Source organism: Oncorhynchus mykiss, chromosome 8 (assembly GCF_013265735.2).
Source record: "Oncorhynchus mykiss isolate Arlee chromosome 8, USDA_OmykA_1.1, whole genome shotgun sequence".
Taxonomy (NCBI): Eukaryota; Metazoa; Chordata; class Actinopteri; order Salmoniformes; family Salmonidae; genus Oncorhynchus; species Oncorhynchus mykiss.
The window spans coordinates 36,159,220-36,186,201 of NC_048572.1; the positions used below are offsets into that span (position 1 = coordinate 36,159,220).

At 42.2% G+C, this 26,982-nt stretch overlaps 1 protein-coding gene across 7 annotated transcripts in view; it reads right to left on the bottom strand.

Annotated features, from left to right (window-relative positions):
- LOC110529235 (1-phosphatidylinositol 4,5-bisphosphate phosphodiesterase beta-4) overlaps positions 1-26,982 on the bottom strand; it is a 142,944-nt gene that overhangs the window by 95,683 nt on the left and 20,279 nt on the right. For 5 of the 7 annotated variants that reach the window (XM_036985407.1, XM_036985412.1, XM_036985405.1 and 2 more), the window contains one exon: positions 10,106-10,182. The exons of the other annotated variants lie outside the window; for them this stretch is intronic. The gene's annotated coding sequence lies outside the window, so the exon portion shown is untranslated. The remainder of the gene's footprint in view (positions 1-10,105; positions 10,183-26,982) is intronic. 7 annotated transcript variants of the gene reach the window in all.

The following is a 26,982-nucleotide window of genomic DNA, read 5'->3' on the forward strand; positions in this document are numbered from 1 at the left end:
GGGCATTGCTTATACACATTTCTTAATCCCTACTGATGCGTATCAAAAGAGTGTAGTGGAGGTATACAACATCAATTATGTAGTACAATAGAGAAATCATGCACAAAGTAGTCTACACAATCACAAAGCACATGAAAGATATTCCAATGCGCAGCACATACAAGTATAGCCTAGTTTCAGCGGAATATCATCTGCAGACAGCAAGAGTGTGCAGCTCTCAACTGGTTTTGCCATGCAGCAGCTCATAGAAGGAGGACATCGGTAGCCGGTAGGGTATGAAAGACATTTCAACTTATGATATCTACTAGGAAATGCTAACTAACGGCAACAATGGGTATGCAAACTAGGTATTGAAAAAGTTTAGTCAGAAGTGTTGGTTAGTAGGCTATTTGTGATGCACAATTGTCATCATGCGCTATTTGCATCAGGGGAGTAGACATGGATGTGCCTGGGTGGACAGAGGCCCACCCACTGGAGAGCCAGGCCCTGACAGGTCCACCCAAACAGATTGATGTGGTTTAAACATTGTGTGGACTTAGACCATCCATTTTTTTTTTTTTACGTGGGATTTTGAGAGTGAAAACTCAATTAAAAAAGCATAAGACATGATTTTTCACACAGGGTGCCATTCCTTTGCTGGGCAGGTTGTTTGGAAACTTTTTGGCAAAATGCACAACTATTACTTCCCATTGCAAAAAAAAAAAAACTTTTCACATTTAGCACACAAAGTAACCGGTGACCTAAAGTTTAAAGTGGAACTGAGTGTTTTAACTACTTTGCAGATATGAAACAAACAGACAATCATAATGTCACAAAAAAATCTAATTCACAGACCAACCAACTTCATGAGAGGTTTTAAAAATAGGAACCATTTGACTCAACGTGACAAGTCAAATATGACGTACAGTCGTGGCCAAAAGTTTTGAGAATGACAAAATATTAATTTCCACAAAGTTTGCTGCTTCGGTGTCTTTAGATATTTTTGTCACATGTTACTATGGAACACTGAAGTATAATTAAAAGCATTTCATAAGTGTCAAAGGCTTTTATTGACAATTACATTAAGTTGATGCAAAGAGTCAATATTTGCAGTGTCGACCCTTCTTTTTCTAGACCTCTGCAATCCGCCCTGGCATGCTGTCAATTAACTTCTGGGCCACATCCTGGCTGATGGCAGCCCATTCTTGCATAATCAATGCTTGGAGTTTGTCAGAATTTGTGGGGTTTTGTTTGTCCACCCGCCTCTTGAGGATTGACCACAAGTTCTCAGTGGGATTCAGGTCTGGGAAGTTTCCTGGCCATGGACCCAAAATATCGATTTTTTGTTCCCCAAGCCACTTAGTTATCACTTTTGCCTTATGGCAAGGTGCTCCATCATGCTGGAAAAGGCATTGTTCGTCACCAAATTGTTACTGGATGGTTGGGAGAAGTTGGTCTTGGAGGATGTATTGGTACCATTCTTTATTCATGGCTGTGTTCTTAGGCAAAATTGTGAGTGAGCCCACTCCCTTGGCTGAGAAGCAACCCCACACATGAATGGTCTCAGGATGCTTTACTGTTGGCATGACACAGATGGTAGTGCTCACCTTGTCTTCTCCGGACAAGCTTTTTCAGGATGCCCCACAATCGGGAAGGGGATTCAGAGAAAATGACTTTACCCCAGTCCTCAGCAGTCCAATCCCTGTACCTTTTGCAGAATATCAGTCTGTCCATTATGTTTTTCCTGGAGAGAAGTATCTTCTTTGCTGCTCTTCTTGACACCAGGCCATCCTTCAAAAGTCTTTGCCTCACTATGTGTGCAGATGCACTCACACCTGCCTGCTGCCATTCCTGAGCAAGCTCTGTACTGGAGGTGCCCTGATCCCGCAGCTGAATCAACTTTAGGAGATGGTCCTGAAACTTGCTGGACTTTCTTGGGCGCCCTGAAGGCTTCTTCACAACAATTGAACCGCTCTTCTTGAAGAAGAACAATTGAACCGCTCTTCTTGATGATCCGGTAAATGGTTGATTTAGGTGCAATCTTACTGGCAGCAATATCCTTGCCTGTGAAGCCCTTTTTGTGCAAAGCAATGATGACGGCACGTGTTTCCTTGCAGGTAAACATGGTTGACAGAGAAAGAACAATGATTCCAAGCACCACCCTCATTTTGAAGCTTCCAGTCTGTTATTCAAACTCAATTAGCATGACAGAGTGATCTCCAGCCTTGTCCTCGTCAACACTCACATCTGTGTTAACGAGAGAATCACTGACATGATGTCAGCTGGTCCTTTTGTGGCAGGGCTGAAATGTTTTTTGGGGGGATTCGTTTAATTTGCATGGCAAAGAGAGACTTTGCAATTAATTGCAATTCATCTGAACACGCTTCATATCATTCTGGAGTATATGCAAATTGCCATCATACAAACTGAGGCAGCAGACTTTTTGAAAATTAATGTGTGTGTCATTCTCAAAACTTTTGGCCACGACTGTACACGAAGGCATTGTTGGCAGAATAGATGGATGCAGTTCAATGCATGATTTACATAATTCACCAATACATTTCCTGGTAGTCCAACAAATATTGCTATCAGGTTGTAAATCACAGCTGGCCTGGTACATTGTTTGCTGCCTCCATTCAGGATGCACTGTTTCAGTTTCAATGACTCAATATTCTGGACAAAAACGGACAAATGTAACTAATGCTGGAAATGTCAATACAATCAAACTAACAAGGGCAATGACCCCAAATCATTCATAACGTGGCTAATAGGCTAGCGTATCTATTGTAGCAAGCAAAAAATACAGAGCCTAGCATTAGCTAGGAGGACGCCATGCCATGCCATTGGAGGAGTGGGTGAGTGATTGTCTTTTTCCCCTCATATTGTTTTTCAGTGGCTATACACAACTATAAATGCAGGACTCATTTAGTTAGCTACCAAGAACTTGAACAACTGTTATCCAGTTAGCATACATCTTGCCATATTGCATCTCCATCCCAAAGCCCTTGCTTGGAAGTGTACTTCGCCAGACTGCCAAGAATCGTGCCCTCATTCAGGCCAAGGTGGCGAGACACGGTAGTGATGACACCATAGGCCTTGTTGATATCTGCACCAGACAGGATGCTCTTGCCAACATACATGAGGTCCAACATGTACGCTGCAACGTGTATGGGCTTCAGGCAGAAGTCTTCATGCTTTTTGATGCATTTCAGAACTGTAGTTTCCTCTGCTTGGAGCCACAGTGAAGTGTTACGGAAGTGTTATGGCAGTATGGATTTCTTCTCTTACATCTGCAAGCAGAGTCTGAACATCAGACAGGATAGCATTGTCTCCCTCAATCCGTGCAATGGCTCCTGCAATATGTTTCAGTCTGCTGAAAAATACATCATCCAGGAGGATCCTCTTGATGGGGCTGTCCATATCAGCAGACTGTGACATGGCCATTTCTTGGAGGGACTCCTTCCCCTCCAGGAGACTGTCAAACATGATGACACCACCACCCCAACAACGGGTGTTGCTGGGGAGATCAATGTGGTGCTCTTATTATTCTCACTTTGCTTGGTGAGGTAGATTGCTGCTTTAACTTGATGACCCTTCACATACCTAACCATTTCCTTGGCTCTCTTGTAGAGTGTATCCATTTTTTTCAGTGCCATGATGTCCTTGAGGAGCAGATTCAATACATGAGCAGCACAGCCAATGGGTGGGATGTGAGGGTAGGATTTTAGACCAAGCAGTCTTCATGTTCGCAGCAGTGTCTGTCAGCAGTGCAAATACCTTCTGTGGTCCAAGGTCATTGATGTCGGTCTTCAGCTCATCTGCAATGTAGAGACCGGTGTGTCTGTTGTCCCTTGTGTCTGTGCTCTTACAGAATACTGGTTGAGTGGTGGAGATTTTGTAGTTAATTATTCCTTGCCCACGAACATTTGACCACCCGTCAGAGAGGATTGCAATTCAGTCTGCTTTCTCTATGATTTGCTTGACATTTACTTGAACTCTGTTGAAATATGCATCCAGCAAATTAGTAGATAAAGCATGTCTGTCTGGTTGGAGGGATGTATGCTGGGAGATGAATATTCATAAATCTCTTCCATAACACATTGCCTGTGAGCATCAGAGGAGAACCAGTTGCATACACCGCTCGAGCAAGACATTCACCAGCATTTCTCTGACTACGTTCCTTCATTGAGTTCAAAAAAACTTATGATTCCAGGAGGACCATGAGCTGTTGCTATCGATAAGGTGTCTAATTCATCATGTTCACCTCAAATAGAAGTAGAGGGACTTTTGTCAGAGGTTGCTTGTTGTTATCTCTTAAGGAACTTTATGCAATTGACCAGATGATTCTGCAACTTTGTTGCATTCTTCACATATGATTTGGCACAGTATTTGCAAATGTACACAGCTTTTCCTTCTACATTAGCATTTTCCTGTAAAGATTAGAAAAAAATACCAAATACAATTCCATGTACAGAAAAATAGTTAAGCAGTTAGAATATACAACTGCTTTGTAAGATACATGTTTTAAAATGGAAACAGGTGAATTAACACTCCTCAGTTAGTAGGCTCACATGGTAGCAAAATCTAACTCGTAGAAATTGTTAACAAGTTAGAAATGATTTAAACACACTTTGCTGTAGGCTACTATTTACTAGTTAACAAAAAAAATCATGTTGTCATATAAAATATATTCACCCCACCCAGTATTGTAATCAAAACGTTACCAGAAAGCATGTAGTCCTTGGCTCAGACAGTGTAGTAGTGTGGGCTCAATAGCATCTCAGTAGTGTGCAATATCTTGAGAATCAGCTGTACATATGATGGAAGAGTGCACTGCACATGTGATGGAAGAAATCACTGTACATGTGATAGAAGAGTGCACTGCACATGTGATGGAAGAGTGCACTGCACATGTGATGGAAAAAAAATCACTGTGCATGTGATGGAAGAGTGCACTGCACATGTGATGGAAAAAAATCACTGTGCATGCAGGGGGTTGCAATTCTATTGAATTGGGGATAGTTTAACCAAAATATGCCACAAAACCTAAGAATTGCCTTATGTGTATCCCACAAAAAAGGTTTAAGCAATTTAAGCAAAATTCCCCAAATTCCCGGGCTTAACTTCTCATGGAAATTTTAGGAAAAAAATTCAAACATTTTCCAGAAAGTTTCCAACTCTTTGCAACCCTACAGCTGAAAAAGTTTGTGAGGGTTTATCTAATGTTCCTTCGTTAGATTTTAGCTCATTTCACTCTGGCTAACATTAGTTGATGATCTTGTTGTTGTTGATGTGCATAACTGAGGGAGAGAGAACCTACCTTTTCATGGTTGTTTGGTCAATAGGACTGTAAAGTTACCAAATGTACCGTGATTTTTACATATTTGCATAAATCCATTTCAGGTGTATTTTGAGGTTTTTGGTGAATGTGTTATAATGATCTCAAGTCACGCTGTTGCAACTGCCTGTTCAGTTCTACACAGTCCAGTTCAAATTGAATGATGGCAGGCCCGAGTGGCAAATGGCTTGTTTGTAGAAAGGCCTATTGTAGCTCTGATTGGCTGGCTATAGCTCAACGGTCTGTGTAGACTCCGGTCCTGGACAAGGTTTTATTTACGTCAGTGTCTATTAATTGTCCTGAAGACAATATTTCACACAAGTTATTTTCAACAAGATGGCTAACAACAGCAAGTTCGCTCAACAGATGAGGATTATTTTAAACTTTTTTGAAAGTTATTCTTGAAAAGGGAGAAGCTAACAAATTAGCAACAACATCCTCTTTGATAACACCTGCTGCTGCTGCAAACTAGCCGACAACAAAAGCTAGCTAGCTAAACCATGGTAAAACTACTGCTCGCTATCGTGCAGTGACCTGTTGGCCTTTGAGAAGGCAGAAGTTTCTATAAGTTGTTTGTAAAAACATTCCCACCCATTAAATCAAAATGTGATTGGTTGATTCCACTATCATTCAAAATGTTTGCCCTAATACAATTCAATGGAAGATGCCTTTATCTAGCTTCTGATGGCTTAGCCAATGGCTGACTTAGCTAACTAGATGTATCTCCCCAGAAACCAGAAAAGAAAAATCCGGATTGGATATTTTTTTTCTCTTCAGTGTGGCTCGTTGTCCATTCCAAAATAAACTGAACAGATTAAGTCAGAACATAATTTAAAATAATTATATTACTATCATTATTATATTACTATAATCATTATTTTATAAATCCTTAGCCCTTCTCTGAAGATGTAGAAGGCCCCTTGTTCCCCACTGTGTTTGGGTTAGTAATAATTTGTGACTCGTTTCAGGAAACTAGGCGTATGTCATGCACTACTTCACAGGAGAGTTATTTGAACGTAAACTTTTATTTTTTTACAAAATGCATTTTTGGGCAGAAATGCCTTCTGGAACATGTGAACTTTCATGTGCCTTAATAACAAACTTGTATGTCATACATAACTACAAATACAATTGTTAAATTACAAGCCTAGTTGGTTTAGCCACAGAAAAAGTCAGGAACCTTCCCGCTAGCCATGATTGTCTGAGATAATGGATGGGCTGGACATGCTGAGAGATGAGTTTGGATTAGTCTGCCATGTAGCACACTTCTGTCTATAACATGAGATAGTCAGTCAGTATGTGTAGGTAATCTTTTCGAACTCAGATTTTTTGAAAGATATCACGTAATAGAACTGAAAAAGTGTTGCTCTCGACCTTTGAGGACCGAGTTTTTAAACTAGGGGAATGCCCGGTGGAACTAAAGTATGATAGCTAAGGAGATGGAGAAAGTTCTGGCGTTTGATTGCAAATATGCAGAGGGAGTCGAAAAGAGAACACACAGAAGGCTGTTGCATAAAACTCCGGATTACATTCAAACTAAAGGCAACCATGGCATCCGTGACAGAGAGTGAGAAGCGTCAGAAAGTAGTTTTAATTTCAAGTCAAAGAGTACTGTAGGCTAGCTAACGTTAGCTGACTGGCTCGCTAGCTAACGCTACGTGTATGATATGTTTAGTAATATTATTCATATCTCAGAGCCATTTGTCACTGCGACAACTATCGATAGACGTAGCTGGTAAATTCGCTCTGGCTATCTACTCCTATTACAGAGCACTCTCCTCTGAGTGTGCCAGAGCACAGAATAACTGGCAATTTATGAACGCTCAACACCTGTTGAATATGGCCGGTGTAAGTAAACGTCAGCAAAAAACTGCAATTAAATTGTTGCCAGTAGCACAGTTTCATTCACCAACGCTCTGGATAACATAAAAACAACCTAACCAGCTCTGCTAGGTTGAATAAAATGTTCAGAGTGAGCTGTTCTCCCATTTGTGTCTGGAAGTAGCTAGCAAGCTAGCCAATGTTAGTTTGGGTGCTTGACTGCTGTTGTTAGGTGAGAACGTCCGGATCAACCCTACTCCTCGGCCAGAGCGTCCAGTGTGCGCTCTGAACGCTCCGAGAGCGAAACGCTCTGAGTTTTATGAACGGACATTCTGACAACGTTCTGAGTTTACGAACACCCAGAGCGCACTCTGGTACTCCAGATTGAATTTACGAACACACCCGTAGTATAAACCAGCGTTGAGTCTTGAAATCTTTGGTTGTTTAGTACATGGCCTCATGTGAGTCCTTAAAGAGATGGGTGGGGCTAAGGCTTAAGAGGGTGTGAACGATGCTGAATGGGTGTAGACAAAGAAGAGCTCGTTAGGTTTACAAAAACGTTCAAGGGCCATTTTCTCAAAAATGAGGTTACAAGTTTATCAACTTTCAAAAGCAGAATTACTTTCCCGTTGTTCCTCAACTCTAGTGTAGGATATACCATTTTCTAGCTCTGTGTCTTTACTTTCATCCAATGTAAAAAACACAATTTCAAATGTTGCTACATAAGACCAAATTGAGCCAGTCGGTCACATTTGTAGAGTGGCTCTATTTTCCCTCAGCATGCATTTTTTCACTATTTAGAATGTCTAAAGAATCCATATGTTGTTCTGAAATATGAGCACAGAAATACTGGACATTTTGAAATCTGGTTATGGTGCTGATTTGACAAAATTGCAATTGTGGTCTTGAATTGGAATCGCATATTTCTGGTTTCAGTCTTGAATCTGTCTCGGACCCCTTGTCCCCCTCACAATCTTGGATCGGTCTCGCTTTAGGTGGTCTCGAACACAACACTACTGGTAGGCTTCATGTTTGGTTTCCCCAAAGTCTTTCTCTCCTTTCACCAAATACCTGACTTCTATGGATTTCTGAAGATGAGTAGCTATTTAGAAATAATTATTGATATCACAAATGGCAGTTTACTTGAAACATCTCGTGGATCTCTAACCTCAAAGTACTACTTTTGAAGTAGTAAGTCAGTATAGCTTAGGGGTGTGAACATTAAAACGTTGTGAAACATTAAAACGTTTAAACGAAGTTGGGATCCCTAACCAAAAACAGTTCAGTTATCACAAAACATGTTATTTTCCTTGTTATAACCGATAGGCTATTAAGGCATGGGAAGAGGCAAACTTTAGGCTACTTGGTTAATTTGCAAGGCATGCAAGACAAGATATTGCGAGATGCAAATTACCAAAACATATGAGCACGCTTCTACTTCTGCCTCTCTCTCCCTCACACTGTCTTGCCTGCTCTGTCTCTTTGCTAATGATGCAAGTGAGTGTTTAGTCTTCTGTCTGTTGTGTGTAGAATATCCTAGCCTAGGGCCATCCGAGTGGCGCAGCGGTCTTTGGCCAGAGGGCTTTACTTAGCTCATTGCGCTCTAGTGACTCCTTGTGGCGGGCTGGGCGCCTGCAAGCTGACTTCTGTTCGTCAGTTGAACGGTGTTTCCACCGACACATTGGTGCTTCTGGGTTAAGCCAACTATAACTTTGCCTCTCCCGTTGGGGAGTTGCAGCGATGAGACAAGATAGCAATTGGATATCACAAAATTGGGGAGAAAAAGGGGTAAATGTATTTTTTTATTATTAATAAATAAAGAATATCCTAGCCTATTCATCGCACCAATGTCTTCAATCTTGCGAGCTTGGGGGTAGCCTACTCTTCATTTGTCACGTATACTGCCTCTCCAGCCTCAAGGTCATCAGTCTGCTGATTATCTCGCACACTTCTCACCATCATCTCGCGCACCTGCGCCTCATGACACTCACCTGGACTCCATCACCTCCTTGATGATCTTCCCTATATCCGTCACTCCCCTTGGCTCTTTCCTCAGGTGTTATTGACTTTTCATGTCGGTGCGTTGGTTGTGTTTCGTGTTCATTGTTTATTTCTCAGCGACTACTGGTAGCCTGTATGTATTTCGCTTTTCAGACAAAATGGAATGAGGCCCTTTGGAAGCCCCTTGGCTATGGTATGTTTGTTTGTCTGTCTGTTAGGGTAGGCTATACTACGTTTTTTTAAATGCCGACACAAAACCTTCTCTGGTGATATGACCAGCCATTTTACGTGCCTGTAAAGGAATGCCACTTATGAAGCGGGACTAAAATCCATCACTAAGCAACCAGAAATGTAATTTGAATAATTTTCGAGCTGCTGCGCGCAGCCAGTTTGCCTGCGTGCAGACCACGCTCTCCTAAAAAAAGTACTTTAATGTTTGTTAAATACCGTGACATACCAAGACATTTAGTAGAAATACGATAAAAAAAACAACACAGCAGCACATCAATCAGCTACATTTATTGTTGTCAGAGAAAAAAAACGGAACATTTTACGCCGGAGCAGAATTCTGCTGTCTGAAAAGATACAGACCTGATGCAGCACTTTTTTAAATTGTCTGAAAAGTTATCAGTTGTCGCTATCAATATGTTACTGTTGCTGCGTTCTGTCTGTAAAGGGTTGCAGGAGATGGAACATAATTGCCTGGTCCTAGAGGTGATACACACGTAATAGGACCATTATTCTGCATTGTACATTTAATGATTTTTCTTATCGTTTAATTATAATTTTAAAAAAAGAGCTGTTTAAACGTTAAACACAATTGTCCATTTGTCACATCCCAAGTACAGCTGTAGTAGTGTGACCGAGTAGAGACGAGTAGTAGTAGTAAGTAGAGTATAGCTGACAAGTGTAGAATAGTAGGTTCATGTAGAGTAGTAGTATATTATAGTAAGGTATAGTTCTTACCAGACAGACAGAGGGGCAGTGAACTGGGAAGAGGAGGACAGCACACTGGAGAGCGGAGGACACCACTGGACCACGTTCTGCACACACACACACAGAGAGCGAGAGAGAGAGAGAGAGAGAGAGAGAGAAGAAAAAACAGCTATATTTTCTGAATGTTCTCCCACTCACAAGATATTCTGCTAGTAGTTACAGTAATAACATGTCTGATTATTGAGGATGGCTCTAATGCCTCCAGAAAAAAAAAACACTGTGTTGACATTTAGTTCACACATCCTCAAATACTAATCAATGCATATGGGCTGCTGCATTTGAACATTTTCATCATACCTCTCCCTCTGCCTTTCTGCAAAATAAACTTTGAATAACAAGCTGTTTGGTAATGCATGTTCCCTAACCAAGAATGGCTGCTGGAAATGAGCTGGAAAATCACAAAACTGGTGCTACATCTGCCGATTAGCAGAGGGAGAGAGAGAGGGGGACGGGGAGAGAGACAGAGAGAGAGAAAGCAGAATTAGGACGATACCAGCAAATGATCAAAATCCAGAAAAAAGAGCCAATAAATTCTACAACCAACAAAAAGGAACCGATTCCCAAGCCTTCCATGACAAACCCTATCCCCATAGGTACGCGCAATGCCGTTGGTGGTAAAAAAGTGATTAAGCTTTTTCTTTTATACAATAAAATTGCCTCGTTTCACTGGCAAAAATAAAATGTAACCATCTAGTGTTCATCGAAATAACAACACAATGTCAAATACAGGTAGCCTAGTCAAATAATTAACATCCAATCACATTAATCGTTATTCTCTTCCACTATGTAGCCAAACGTAGCTGCTGCTCATGGTATCTGTACTGATGGTGCAAAAGCCATGACGGGGAGACAGTGAACTGGTAACACATGCAGGCAGTTGCTCCCGACGCCACTTGGGTACACTGCAGCATCCACCGAGAGGCTCTTGCTGCCAAGGGAATGCCTGACAGCTTGAAAGACGTTTTGGACAATACAGTGAAAATGGTTAACTTTGTTAAAGCAAGGCCCCTGTCGTTTATTTTCTGCACTATGCAATGATATGGGCAGCGACCATGTAACGCTTTTACTGGTTATCAAGGGGAAAAGTATTTAATGTAGAGACGAGCTTGAAATTGTCTTTACTGACCATAATTTTCACTTGTCTGACTGCTTGCATGACTGGCCTATCTGGGTAATGTTTTTTCTCGCCTGAATGATCTGAATCTAGGATTACAGGGCTTCTCCGCAACTATATTCAATGTGCGGGACAAAACTGAGGCTATGATTAAGAAGTTGGAGCTCCTCTCTGTCTGTATTAACAAGGACAACACACAGGTCTTTCCATCATTGTATGATTTTCTTGTGTGCAAATGAACTCAAGTTTACGGACAATGTCAAATGTGATATAGCGAAGCCCCTGCGTGAGTTCAGTGCGCAATTACGCAAGTACTTTTCCCGACACAAACAGACCACTTACCGATATCTGAACAAGAGAGCCTCATCAATATTGCAACAAGCGGTTTTGTGAAAATTGAATTTAAATCAGAAGCCACTGCCAGATTTCTGGATTGGGCTGCGCTCAGTGTATCCTGCCTTGGCAAATTGCACTGTTAAGACACTGATGCCTTTGCAACCACGTACCTATGTGAGAGTGGATTCTCAGCCCTCACTAGCATGAAAACTAAATACAGGCACAGACTGTGTGTGGAAAATTATTTAAGAGTGAGACTCTCTCCAATACAACCCAACATTGCAGAGTTATGTGCATCCTTTCAAGCACACCCTTCTCATTGACCTGACCAATTTTCAATGAACAAATAAGGTGTTATATGTAAGATGGTTAAATAAAGAGCAAAATTATTGATTATTATTATATTATTATTTGTGCCCCGGTCCTATAAGAGCTCCCACGAGCCGGGTTGTGACAAAAGCTCACACTCATTCTTGTTTAATGTCACGTCCCTGACCATTAGAAGCCTGTATTTTCTATGGTAGAGTAGGTCAGGGCGTGACTGGGGGACTGTTCTAGTTTATAATTTCTATGTGGGGTTCTAGGTTTGATTTTCTATGTTGGTGATTTGTATGATTCCTAATTAGAGGCAGCTGGTTATCGTTGTCTCTAATTGGGTATCATACTTAACATTTTTTCCACCTGTGGGTTATGGGATATTGTTTATGTTTAGTTGCCTGTTAGCGCTGCATTGTCGTCACGGTTCCTTTATTATTTATTGTTTTTTTGTATTTGCTTAAGTTTCACTTTATTCATTAAAAGTATGTGGAACTCTACGTACGCTGCGCCTTGGTCCGACCATTATTACGAACAATGTGACATTTAATAAATATATTGTATAGTGTGTGTGTGGCAGGCTTACAATGATAGTGTAAGCAAGCTGGTCCTGGGGCTCTGTTCACAAACACAAACACACCCCACAGAGCCCCAGGACTGCAACACAATTAGACCCACCAAATCATGAGAAAATAAAAAGATAATTACTTGACACATTGGAAAGAATTAGCCAAAAACAGAGCAAACAAGAATGCAATTTGGCCCTAAACAGGGAGTACACAGTGACAGAATACCTGACCACTGTGACTGAACCAAAATTAAGGAAAGCTTTCACTATGAGCATAGCCTTGCTATTGAGAGAGGCCGCCGTAGGCAGACCTGGCTCTCAAGAGAAGACAGGCTATGTGAACACTGTCCACAAAATGAGGTGGAAACTGAGCTTCACTTCCTAACCTCCTGTCAAATGTATGACCATATTATAGACTCATTTCCCTCACAGACCCACAAAGAATTTTAAAACAAATCCAATTTTCATAAATTCCCATACACAATGCATTCATTAAGTATTCAGACCCCTTCCCTTTTTCAACATTCTGTAACGTTACAACCTTATTCTAAAATTGATTAAATAACAATTCCTCATCAATCCACACACAATATCACATAATGACAAAGTGAAAACAGGTTTAGAGACATTTTTGCAATTGTATTACAAATAAAAAACAGAAAAACCTTAGTTACATAAATATTCAGACCCTTTGCTATGAGACTCGAAATTGAGCTCCGGTGCATCCTGCTTCCATTGATCATCCTTGAGATGTTTCTACAACTTGATTGGAGTCCACCTGTGGTAAATTCAATTGATTGGACATGATTTGGAAAGACACACACCTGTCTATATAAGGTCCCACAGTTGACAGTGCATGCCAGAGCCATGAGGTCGAAAGAATTGTCCGTAGAGCTCCGAGACAGGATTGTGTCGAGGCACAGATCTGAGGAAGGGTACCTAACAATTTATGCAACATTGGAGGTCCCCAAGAATACAGTGGCCTCCATCATTCTTAAATGGAAGAAGTTTGGAACCACCAACACTCCTCCTAGGGCTGGCCGCCCGGCCTAACTGTGCAATCAGGGGAGAAGTGCCTTGGTCAGTGAAGGGATCAAGACTCCGATGGTCACTCTGACAAAGCTCCAGAGTTCCCCTGTGGAGATGGGAGAACCTTCCAGAAGGACAACCATCTCTGCAGCACTCCACCAATCAGGCATTTACGGTGGCCAGACGGAAGCCACTCCTCAGTAACTGGTCTGATGAAACCAAGATTGAACTCTTTGGCCTGAATGCCAAGCGTCACGTCTGGAGGAAACCTGGCACCATCCCTATGGTGAGGAAAGGTGGTGGCAGCATCATGCTGTGTGGATGTTTTTCAGCGGCAGGGACTGGGAGATTTGTCAGGAATGAGGCAAAGACGGACGGAGCAAAGTACAGAGAGATCCTTGATGAAAACCTGCTCCAGACTGCTCAGGACTTCAGACTGGGGTAAAGGTTCACCTTCTAACAGGACAACAACCCTAAGCACACAGCCAAGACAACGCAGGAATGGCTTTGGGATGTCCTTGAGTGGCCCAGCCAGAGCCCGGACTTGAATCTTATCGAACATCCCTGGAGAGATCTGAAAATAGCTGTGGAGCGACGCTCCCCATACAACCTGACAGAGCTTGAGAGGATCTGCAGAGAAGAATGGGAGAAACTCCTCAAATACAGGTGTACCAAGCTTGTAGCGTAATACCCAAGAAGACTCTAGGCTGTAATCGCTGCCAAAGGTGCTTCCACAAAGTACTGAGTAAAGGGTCTGAATACTTATGTAAATGCAATATTTCAGTCTTTTTTTAAATATAAATTCACAAAAATGTCAAAAAAATGTTTTTGCTTTGTCATCATGTGGTGTTTATTGTGTGTAGATTGATGGTAAAAAACAATTTAATCAATTTTAGAATAAGGCTGTAACATAACAAAATGTGGAAAAAGTCAAGGGGTCTGAATACTTTACGGATACACTGTATATTAGGTGAAATACCACAGTGTGCCATCACAGCAGCAACATTTGTGAAGAACAAACACCATTGTAAATACAACCCATATTTATGGTTATTTATTTTTCCTTTTGTGCTTTAACAATTTGCACATCATTACAACACTGTATATAGCCATAATATGACATTTGAAATGTTTCTATTCCTTTTAAACTTTTGTGAGTGTAATGTTTACTGTTCATTTTTTCTTGTTTATTTCACAATTATTTATTTCACTTGCTTTGGCAATGTAAACATATGTTCCCATGCCAATAAAGCCCTTTGACTTGATTCGAGAGAGAGGGACAGAGAGAAGGGGATGGGGAGAGAGAGAGAGAGAGAGAGAGAGAGAGAGAGAGAGAGAGAGAGAGAGAGAGAGACACAGACAGACAGACAGACAGACACAGACAGACAGACAGACAGACAGACAGACAGACAGACAGACAGACAGACAGACAGACAGACAGACAGACAGACAGACAGACAGAGAATGGAAAAGAGTGCATCCCAGAGTTCATAGTTTCCAGTTCAATGGGCCTCTCTGCCTCAACAGTGTGCAATTCACTTCACCTCTCTTCATCTCTCCTCTCTGCCACTCTCAGGCCGATCAACAGTCCACCTCCACAGCCCATCAAACCAACTCCACGTGGATATAGCTAGGCAGCTAGATGTTAAATACGTCAAGCAGATCCACTCAGTGAAGTGGCTTTCACTGGCCTCTCCAGTTGGAGAGCAGATAGTTGAGCAGACGGGCACCAAAAAAGGAAGGCAAATCTAGGCAAGTCACATATATAGGCTAATATTTATGTTAGACAGTGAGTGTTTTGGTGGGAACATGGCACTAAGCCAAGGGGGTGGTGAGAGAGGGGGGAGAAAGAGGGTGGAAAAAGAGAGTAAAAACCCAGCAAACCAAAATTGGTTATGTGAAAGTACCCATAACATTCGTTAGGTCATGGCAAGTCATAACCCAAAAACTGTTCAGTCGTGGTGAAGATTTTAGAACGTTTGAAGAAAACATTCGACCTGATGTCGAAAGAACAATCCTAGAACACATTTAATATGTTCTTTAAAAAGGTTCCCAGAATGTTTCATTGGGTTGTGGGAACAGTCTGGTGAGAACATTGCGGGGACACCACAAAAGATACAGTGGCAAGAAAAAGTATGTGAACCCTTTGGAAATACCTGGATTTCTGCATAAATTGGTCAAGAAATTTGATCTGATCTTCATCTAGATCACATCCATAGACAAACACAGTCTGCTTAAACTAATAACACGTTGAACACGCCGTGTAAGCCTTCACAGTGCAGGGTGGAAAAGGTATGTGAACTCTTGGATTTAATAACTCGTTGACCCTCCTTTGGCAGCAATAAACTCAACTAAACTTTTTCTGTTGTTGGGGATCAGACCTGCATAATGGCCAGGAGAAATTTTGGACCATTCCTCTTTACAAAACTGTTTCAGTTCAGCAATATTCTTGGGATGTCTGGTGTGAACTGCTCTCTTGAGGTCATGCCACAGCATCTCAAATCAGGTTGAGGTCAGGACTCTGACTGGGCCACTCCAGAAGGCATATTTTCTTCTGAAGCCATTCTGTTGTTAATTTACTTCTGTGTTTTGAGTCTTTGTCCTGTTGCATCACCCAACTTCTGTTGAGCTTCAATTGGCGGAGAGATAGCCTAACATTCTCCTGCAAAATGTTTTTTGATGAACTTGGTAATTCATTTTTTCCATCAAAGATAGCAAGCTGTCCAGACCCTAAGGCAGCAAAGCAGCCCCAAACCATGATGCTCCCTCCACCAGACTTTACAGTTGGGATGAGGTTTTGATGTTGGTGTGCTGGGCCTTTTTATCTCCACACATAGTGTTGTGTGTTCCTTCCAAACAACTCAACTGTAGTTTCATCTGTCCACAGAATATTTTGCCAGTAGCGCTGTGGAACATCCAGGCAAACTTCAGACTTGCAGCAATGGGTTTTTTGGACAGCAGAGGCTTCTTCCGTGGTGTCCTCTCATGAACACCCTTCTTGTTTAGTGTTTTACGTATCATAGACTCGTCAACAGAGATGTTAGCATGTTCCAGAAACAAGGCAGCTCTAACCAACATCTCCAATCTCGTTTCATTGATTGGACTCCAGGTTACCTGACTCCAATTAGCTTAGGATAAGTCATGAGCCTAGGGGTTCACATACTTTTCCCAACCTACACTGTGAATGTTTAAATTGCGGATTCAAAATAGACAAGAAAAATACAATCATTTGTGTGTAATTAGTTTAAGTACACTATATTTGTCTATTATTGTGACTTAGATGAAGATCAGATCAAATCTGATGACCAATTTATGCAGAAATCCAGGTAATTCCAAAGGGTTCACTTACTTTCTCTTGCCACTGCATGTTCCAAAACACAAAAACTGTCCAGATGTGCGGATGATTCTACAATGTTTATTATAGGATGCAAAAAACATTCACCTGATGTTGTAAGAACATTCCCAGAACACATTTGTTATGTTTAATTAAAAGTTCCAAAAAACATTTCTTTAGTTTGTGGGAACGTTTTTCAGATATATGACAGTTGTGCTGTCCAGTTGTGCTGTCATTCAGATGATGTTTCTATCAGGGTGCACAAAAAAAATGTCTTTGATGTTGCACGAATGCTGACAAAACAGCATTTCTGAAATCTTTAAAGAGGTTCCCAGAACAACACAGGAAAGTGTATCGGGATTCGGGATTCTGATATTTTTTCCCACTAATTGGTCTTTTGACCAATCACATCAGATCTTTTCACATCAGCTCTTTTTCAGAGATGATCTGATTGGTCAAAATACCTATTAGTGAGTTGGGCTGCATTCCAAAATAGGAAAAATATCAGGTGCATTTTTAAAAGTTGAACAGTCAAAAACTTCAAATAAATAGTTTGGACGGTATTGAAAAACCATCCTGTGTCTTTTTCCAAATACCCCGGTATACGGTATACCACCCAAGCCTAGCTCTGGGAATGTTATTGTAACATGAGATGAATGTTTCTATGCACCCTAAATTAAACATTGTAGAATCATCTGCACAACTGGACAGTTTGTGTGTTTTGGGAACATCTTTTGTGATTTCCCAACAATGTTCCCACCGGAATGTTCTGACAACCTAATGAAAATAATCTGGGAACCTTTAAAGAACAGACAAAATGTGTTCTGCGAATGTTCTCGTAACATCAGGTGAAGGTTTTTTTGCACCCTAAAACAAACGTTCTTGAATCAACACCACGAATGGAACGTTTTTGTGTTATCAGAATATTTGCGAGACCTAGCGAATGTTCTGGAAATTTCACAGAACCAATTTTGGTTTGCTGGGAAAACTTTACTCGTACATTATTATGTTATCAAAAACATTCTCTGGATGTTTTTGGGGATGTTATCATCCTAACGTTAGATAAAACCCTAACTACAACTTAATTGGAAACGTAGCTAATGTTCTGGGAATGTTCCCGGGTTGCAGTGGAGAGAGAGAGAGAGAGAGAGAGAGATAGAGAAATAGAAAGAGAGTCATGGGAAGACTCATTTTCAGAAAAAGATGACATTCAAACTGAGCGCCCTGTCTAACGAGCATTTAGAGGGGGATCAAAATGGACGAAGCCAAGTCGCCAATGTTATGGCTGTAGTCTTGAACCATTTTTCCAGACTGTAGGTCTACACCACTCTGATGCATATCAAATACTATGACACCTTGCATGATCAACCAACAAAAACATTAACGTGAACAGATTGTTGATGACTATAATTCTCTCTCTCTCTCTCAGGCCCAGCCAATGTTATTCCAGGTAACATCATCAGAGGGTTGAAGCGTCAGGCAGGCAGCAGAGATTCCTGTTGATTAGTGTAGCAGATAAGAGGTTGGTAATCTCCCTCCCAGTGAACACTAGCGCCCACACATATACACACACACACACACACACACACACACACTGCTCGGTTCCTGCTGCTGGTAGCTGTAGGGAAATGTAAATCATCAGTCAGCCATGACAGCCCCTCAGCTCTACAATCAGTCACAGCCACTGACCCAAAAGCATCAAAGTAAAATATGCCTGGTTCACATCTAACAGCTGATATAAGGAGAGAGGACAGTTGTAGCAGACGAGTATCGTGAAACACATGCACCCAATGGCTTACCAAAAACAGGGCAGACTGAATTTTACTATTCAAACGATTATAACGGTGACCAACTTCATTTGACTGACAAATAACCTTCAGCCCAAATTCCAGGACCATCACAGCCCGAGCACACACACACACGCAGACAAACACACAAATCGACAACTCAAAGAGAGAGGAGGAGAGAAGTAACCCATGTCTCCAGATAAATGACTCGGTCTCCTCACATTTCAGGTGAGGACAGAATGTGTCACATCAGGACGTGTCCTGACAGCAATGCCCTGCTGGGAGCATTGGTTCCTACTCAAACACTGATGGAGAAAGAGGGACACACACACACTTTCTGTGCTCTCGTTTTTCTCAACTCCCTCTATCCTCCCACTGTAAGGCCAGCTCTGAGGGGACATTATACAAATGATGTGTTCTTATTGAAGTGTGGCTCTGAGAAAACCCCGCCCACGACCAGCCCCTCACCCTCTGTGTGCCTCACATCAGTTGGCTGGGGTTCTTCTGAGAAGGTCACGGCGGGGTCAGGAGTCCACCATATTGAATATTGCTCTTCTAAAGATAGACTGTGGAGAAGGAGTGATCGCTCCTACAGACAGCGAGTCACGTGGCCGTGGCTTGCTATATAAAGCAGGCAGACAGGCATCGAGGCATTCAGTTACTGTTCCATTGAACGTTAGAATAGCCAAAACGAGAGACCTAAGCGACTGTGAGCATGGTATGATTGCCGGTGCCAGACACACTGGTTTCAGTATCTCAGAAATGGCCACCCGCCTGGGCTTTTCACGCACGTCAGTAGAAAGGGTTTCCTGAGAACATGCAGTCAGAGGCGGTCCTGTGGGCAAAAATAGCTTGTTGATGAGAGAGGTCATGACGAATCCCGGCTCATGTTGCATCATGCTGATGGCAGAGTCAGGATTTGGTGTAAGCAGCGTGAGTCCATGGACCCATCCTGCCTGGTGTCAACTGTATAGGCTGGTGGCGGTGGTGTACCGCCGTCCAAGCTATAGCAACTGCGTGTCCGGGGGTGTCCTCGGAGTGGGCCACAGTGTCTCCTGACCCCTCCTGTCTCAGCCTCCAGTATTTATGCTGCAGTAGTTTGTGTCGGGGGGCTAGGGTCAGTTTGTTATATCTGGAGTACTTCTCCTGTCCTATTTGGTGTCCTGTGTGAATCTAAGTGTGCGTTCTCTAATTCTCTCCTTCTCTCTTTCTCTCTCTCGGAGGACCTGAGCCCTAGGACCATGCCCCAGGACTACCTGACATGATGACTCCTTGCTGTCCCCAGTCCACCTGGCTGTGCTGCTGCTCCAGTTTCAACTGTTCTGCCTTATTATTATTATTCGACCATGCTGGTCATTTATGAACATTTGAACATCTTGGCCATGTTCTGTTATAATCTCCACCCGGCACAGCCAGAAGAGGACTGGCCATCCCACATATGCTCTCTCTAATTCTCTCTTTCTTTCTCTCTCTCGGAGGACCTGAGCCCTAGGACCATGCCCCAGGAATACCTGACATGATGACTCCTTGCTGTCCCCAGTCCACCTGACTGTGCTGCTGCTCCAGTTTCAACTATTCTGCCTTATTATTATTCGACCATGTTGGTCATTTATGAACATTTGAACATCTTGACCATGTTTTGTTATAATCTCCACCCGGCACAGCCAGAAGAGGACTGGCCACCCCACATAGCCTGGTTCCTCTCTAGGTTTCTTCCTAGGTTTTGGCCTTTCTAGGGAGTTTTTCCTAGCCACCGTGCTTCTACACCTGCATTGCTTGCTGTTTGGGGTTTTAGGCTGGGTTTCTGTACAGCACTTTGAGATATCAGCTGATGTACGAAGGGCTATATAAATACATTTGATTTGATTTGATTTGATCATACCGCGTCAGCATGGACCAACATTGCTGTGGAACATTTCTGACTTGTAGAATCCATGCCCCGAAGAAGTCAGGCTGTTCTGGAGGCAAAGGGGGCTCCGACCCGGTACTAGATGTGTGTACCTAATAAAATGTCCAGTGAGTGTATGTAGTATACTGTATGGTGTGTGGGTGTACAGTATGGTGAGGAATGGGGCTATGTAGTGTTCTAATCTAGCATAATGGATGTCATGGATGCCTTATACATGTCATGTACAGTACGGTGTAGCCTATATAATGATGCACACAGTATGGTAAACAGCAGTGAACTAAAAGGGTTCTAATCTCAATACATTCCAACTGCACTATCTAGATGTTATACTGGTACGTGTGTGTGTGTGTGTGTGTGTGTGCCAGCGAGTGTGTGTGTGTGTGTGTGTGTCTGCATTAGGGTCTGTGAACGGTGAGTAGTGTGCCCATCTGCTCCGTACATCCTATATTCGAATCACACAAGCTAGAACTCATATAGCGGCAGTGCAGAAGCACAATGTTATATCTGCTACAGTGAATGCTTTAAGACTGCTCAGACAGGGTGAGAACAGGTCATAATAGCTCCATTTGAGTCTTAATGAAAGAGAGCGAGGCCTGGACAGACGGCAAGACTCTCACACACACCCGCATGCTGGTACAGGTAACTGCCAAAATAAAGGAAACACCAACATAAAGTGTCTTAATAGGGTGTTGGGCCTCCACGAGCCACCAGAACAGTTTCAATGCACCTTGGCATACAAGTGTCTGGAACTTCCTGTGTGGAAGCACGTCATGCTTTCAATTAATACAGAACACAAATATAAACGCAATATTTAAAGTGTTGGTTCCAGAGTTCATGAGCTGAAATAAAAAATCCAGGAAATGTTCCATACGCTAAATTTCTCTCTAATTTTGTGCGCACATTTGTTGCATCCCTGTTAGTGAGTATTTCTCCTTTGCCCAAAAAAATCCATCCACCTGACAGGTGTGGTAGATCAAGAAGCTGATTAAACAGCATGATCATTACACAGGTGCACCTTGTGCTGGGGGACAGTGAAAGGCCCCTCTAAAATATGCAATTTTGTCAAACAACACAATGTAACAGATGTCTCAAGTTTTGAGGGACTATAGAAATGTCAACCAGAGCTGTTGCCAGAGAATTTTATGTTAATTTCTCTACCCTAACCCCGCCCCCAATGTCATTCTAGAAATTGACCAGTACGTCCAACTAGTCTACCAACCACAGACCACATGTAACTACGCCAGCCCAGGACTTCAACATCCGGCTTCTTCACTTGCGGGATCGTCTGAGACCAGCCACCCGGACAACTAATGAAACTGTGGGTGGTTTGCACTACCGAAGGATTTCTGCACAACTATCAGAAACAGTCTCAGGGAAGCTTATCTGCATGCTCGTCGTCCTCACCAGGGTCTTGACCTGACTGCAGTTTGGCGTTGTAACCCGTCTTCAGTGGGCAAATGCTCACCTTCGATGGCCACTGGCACGTTGGAGACGTGTGCTCTTCACGGATTAATCCCGGTTTCAACTGTACCGAGCAGAGTGCCCCATTGTGGCAGTGGGGTTAGGGTATGGGCAGGCATAAGCTACGGACAACGAACACAATTGCATTTTATCGATGGCAATTTGAATGCACTGAAATACCGTGACGAGATCCTGAGGCCCATTGTTGTGTAATTCATCCACCGCCATCACCTCATGTTTCAGCATGATCATGCACGGCCCCATGTCGCAACAATCTGTACACAATTCCTGGAAGCTGAAAATGTCCCACTTCTTCCATGGCGTGTTTACTCACCAGACATGTCACTCATTGAGCACATTTGGGATCAACGTGTGAGACAGCGTGTTCCAGTTCCCAACAATATCCAGCAACTTCAGACAGTCAATGAAGAGGAGTGGGACAACATTCCACAGGCCACAATCAACAGCCTGATCAACTCTGTGAAGGAGATGAGTCGTGCTACATGAGGCAAATGGTGGTCACACCAGATACTGACTCGTTTTCTGATCCTTTTTTTAAGGTACAGTATCTGTGACCAACAGATGCACATTCATTAATATCACAAACAGAACTGGAGTTATAAATAGTTTCATGAGGTCATTTTTTGAATGCTTTTCCCCCTTTTGACCCTACTTCTCCCAATAGTAGGGCCAGCTCCGATCCTTCTCCCGACAGTCCTACGCCCGACATGAATGTGCCATGCCCAGTTGATAATCACCACAATAATTGCCTCGAAACTGAACCGAAACTATACCGAAACTAATTTCACACATATAACAACAGATTAAATCAATTAAAAAGTATTATGGGGAGAAAGGGGGAGAATGGGTGAGTTGAGCGAGGGGAAGCGGACAACGCAGAATTTTGAATAACCTACACCTACGAGGCCTAAGCGCAAAAAATCCAGAACAGGGCGCACTGAAGAAGAATCTGCGCCACTACCAATTGAAACAGCGGGGCAGGAGAGAGGAAGGGACGCACCATTTAGATAGAACAAGTCGGTGACAATGCTACGGGCCAATTATCAGCACAAAATGTCATCACTGAGAGAGCAGGCCCTCCATCTCAAGCAAAAAACAACATCCGCAATGCTTTCGTTGTTTATGTGACACGTACATGCTACAGTATTCAGGCACTGACCTGAGCATTCTGTGGAAAGAGCGTGTATATGGAGAGTTTTTGGTCAGACATACAGTGGGGCAAAAAAGTATTTAGTCAGCCACCAATTGTGAAGTTCTCCCACTTAAAAAGATGAGAGGTACACTTGGTACACTTCAACTATGACAGACAAAATTTGAAAAAAAATCCAGAAAATCACATTGTAGGATTTGTAATGAATTTATTTGCAAATTATGGTGGAAAATAAGTATTTGGTCACCAACAAACAAGCAAGATTTCTGGCTCTCACAGACCTGTAACTTCTTCTTTAAGAGGCTCCTCTGTCCTCCACTCGTTACCTGTATTAATGGCACCTGTTTGAACTTGTTATCAGTATAAAAGACACCTGTCCACAACCTCAAACAGTCACACTCCAAACTCCACTATGGCCAAGACCAAAGAGCTGTCAAAGGACACCAGAAACAAAATGGTAGACCTGCACCAGGCTGGGAAGACTGAATCTGCAATAGGTAAGCAGCTTGGTTTGAAGAAATCAACTGTGGGAGCAATTATTAGGAAATGGAAGACATACAAAACCACTGATAATCTCCCTCGATCTGGGGCTCCACGCAAGATCTCACCCCGTGGGGTCAAAATGATCACAAGAACGGTGAGCAAAAATCCCAGAACCACACGGTGGTGAATGACCTGCAGAGAGCTGGGACCAAAGTAACAAAGCCTACCATCAGTAACACACTACGCCGCCACGGACTCAAATCCTACAGTGCCAGACGTGTCCCCCTGCTTAAGCCAGTACATGTCCAGGCCCGTCTGAAGTTTGCTAGAGAGCATTTGGATGATCCAGAAGAAGATTGGGAGAATGTCATATGGTCAGATGAAACCAAAATATAACTTTTTGGTAAAAACTCAACTCGTCGTGTTTGGAGGACAAAGAATGCTGAGTTGCATCCAAAGAACACCATACCTACTGTGAAGCATGGGGGTGGAAACATCATGTTTTGGGGTGGTTTTTCTGCAAAGGGGCCAGGATGACTGATCCGTGTAAAAGAAAGAATGAATGGGGCCATGTATCGTGAGATTTTGAGTGAAAACCTCCTTCCATCAGCAAGGGCATTGAAGATGAAACATGGCTGGGTCTTTCAGCATGACAATGATCCCAAACACACCGCCCGGGCAACGAAGGAGTGGCTTCGTAAGAAGCATTTCAAGGTCCTGGAGTGGCCTAGCCAGTCTCCAGATCTCAACCCCATAGAAAATCTTTGGAGGGAGTTGAAAGTCCGTGTTGCCCAGCAACAGCCCCAAAACATCACTGCTCTAGAGGAGATATGCATGGAGGAATGGGCCAAAATACCAGCAACAGTGTGTGAAAACCTTGTGAAGACTTACAGAAAACGTTTGACCTCTGTCATTGCCAACAAAGGGTATATAACAAAGTATTGTGTTGAAATTTTGTTATTGACCAAATACTTATTTTCCACCATAATTTGCAAATAAATTCATAAAAAAATCCTACAATGTGATTTTCTGGATTTTTTTTCTCATTTTGTCTGTCATAGTTGAAGTGTACCTATGATGAAAATTACAGGCCTCTCTCATCTTTTTAAGTGGGAGAACTTGCACAATTGGTGGCTGACTAAATACTTTTTTGCCCCACTGTATATGGAATACTTTTCTCTGGAGATTATTTAGAGCATTACCACCATTTACACACAAAAAAAGACAAATTCGCCATGGTATCCGACATAAATAATAAAAAAAATTGACTGCTGTCATATCAACATTTATGTATCTTATCAAGCATACTTGTGGCTTATAATGATGTTGAGGCTACTGATGTTTTCATAATTTGACCGCGCATCTTGCTGACCGTGCATCTAGATTGGGGTATTTTTTTAAATTTTGCCTTTACAAAAAGAAGCTGTTATTGTGTTCCAACACATACAGTTCATTTTTTATAGTTGTAGAAAAGGCACTCCACAAATAAAATTGATTAAAAAAGAAAAATCCAACTTTTTAATGTTTTACATATAGCCTACAGTAACTTAAACTAATGAAAATGCTATTGTGTTATTTGAAATACAATTAAAATCGTATTTTAATGTTACATTAGACCTTCAGAAACACAACCAAATTATTATTTCTGCAATAGCACATAGGAAATGTATGAACTACACTGTTAGAATGTTGCAGTCAAAATGACTGATCATTAGCTTGAACAGGGATCCCTCAAGCCCCAGCGGTTTTAGTGTTAATGAAGTCATATAAAGACAACGAAGACGATGAGTGAGAATAGAGAGAGAGAGAATGAGGAGAGGTAGGGAGAGAGAGAGAGAAAGGGTGAGAGAAAGAGATATAAAAAGAAAAGATAGATGAAGAGAAAGAGAGCTTGATAGAGAGATCTCCAGTGTGTGTGTGTGTGTGTGTGTGTGTGTGTGTGTGTGTAAAAAAAGAGAGATCAGATGAATCTCTGTCCCTGAAGGACTGGTGGAAGGCTGCCTCTTAACGAGGTCTGGGGCTCTCTGTCTAATCACACACACACACACACACATCACTGCCTCCGCTCTCTAATTAGTAGATTCCATTAGTGTGCAAGGAGTCAGGTCTGGTAAGGGGTTACTGTCACAAGGACCTGTTTGTGAACACTTTATCTAAGACTCTTTCCTGGTTCACTGCATTGGCTTCATTTTAGACACCTCGTTTCAGCTGGTATTTTGTGAATAGAATATCGGTAACGAGTACGCTACAACTATTAGCGTCAATTGCTTAGCGTTTACATAACTCCCTTTACATCATATCTTAATCCACCTTGGTTCTACCACTACTAGTTACCACTGTCACAAGCACGCACGCACGCACACACACACACACAAAGACACAAGTGCACACATACAGAGAGAGATGTTTAGAAACTGGGTTCTTTTCTCTGGCTAATTTGCATGGGGGTGGTTCCAATGCTTGGAAATACATTTGTGTAAATCAGTGTGTGTGTGAATGTTTGTGTGTTGTAGGAAAGAATAAGGGGGTCCATGGTTACCTCTGCTAGTAAACAACTTCCTCCTCTGTAATTGCACTGCTGCCAATGTGTTACTCAGCATGTGTGCGTACCTCCCGGTCTGAAAACACTGCTGTGTACTGTATATGTGAGCAATGTGTGTGTGGTGTGTGTGTCTGGCTCTCGAATTGTGCTGCTGTGTGTGTGTGTGTGTGTGTGTGTGTGTGTGTGTGTGTGTGTGTGTCATCCCCTCCATTAGGTGGGCTCCTGAGGGTCTCTAATAAGGCTGGGCTTCTAGTCTGATAAAAAAAACTGCGTATTCTCCTTGTCAAATACTGCATGTATGCATAAGATTTACTATGCCCTCAATTCAATTAAAATGTTCATGGCATGTTGGTAAACGCTGTGTATTAATCTTAAAATGTCTTATGATATCAATGTCATGTTTCTATATTTGAAGTAGCCCTAGTGCACGTTAATGAAAAGACGTAGTAGCAAGTAAATAACAACTGGAAACCTTTGGCATATGTCTGGCTTTGGTTCCGGTCCAACATCACACTATCGAGACTAAGGGCCGCAATGACAATCTGAGCTTTTTTTTTTATGTTTCCATGTTCTGTTTGTTTGTGCATCAGTCGTACAGAACATTTCCACTACACAAGGTATGATAAATGAATGGATCGTTCCACCAAACGAGGGCCTTTTGCATCCCTTTGATATTTCAAGTCGAAATTGTGCGCCAACATTGAATTGAAATAAAAGCTTGTTAAATAAAATAAAGTGCCTTTTAATATAGACCACATGGGCTGCGTTTACACAGGCGGCCCAATTCCTAATTTGTTC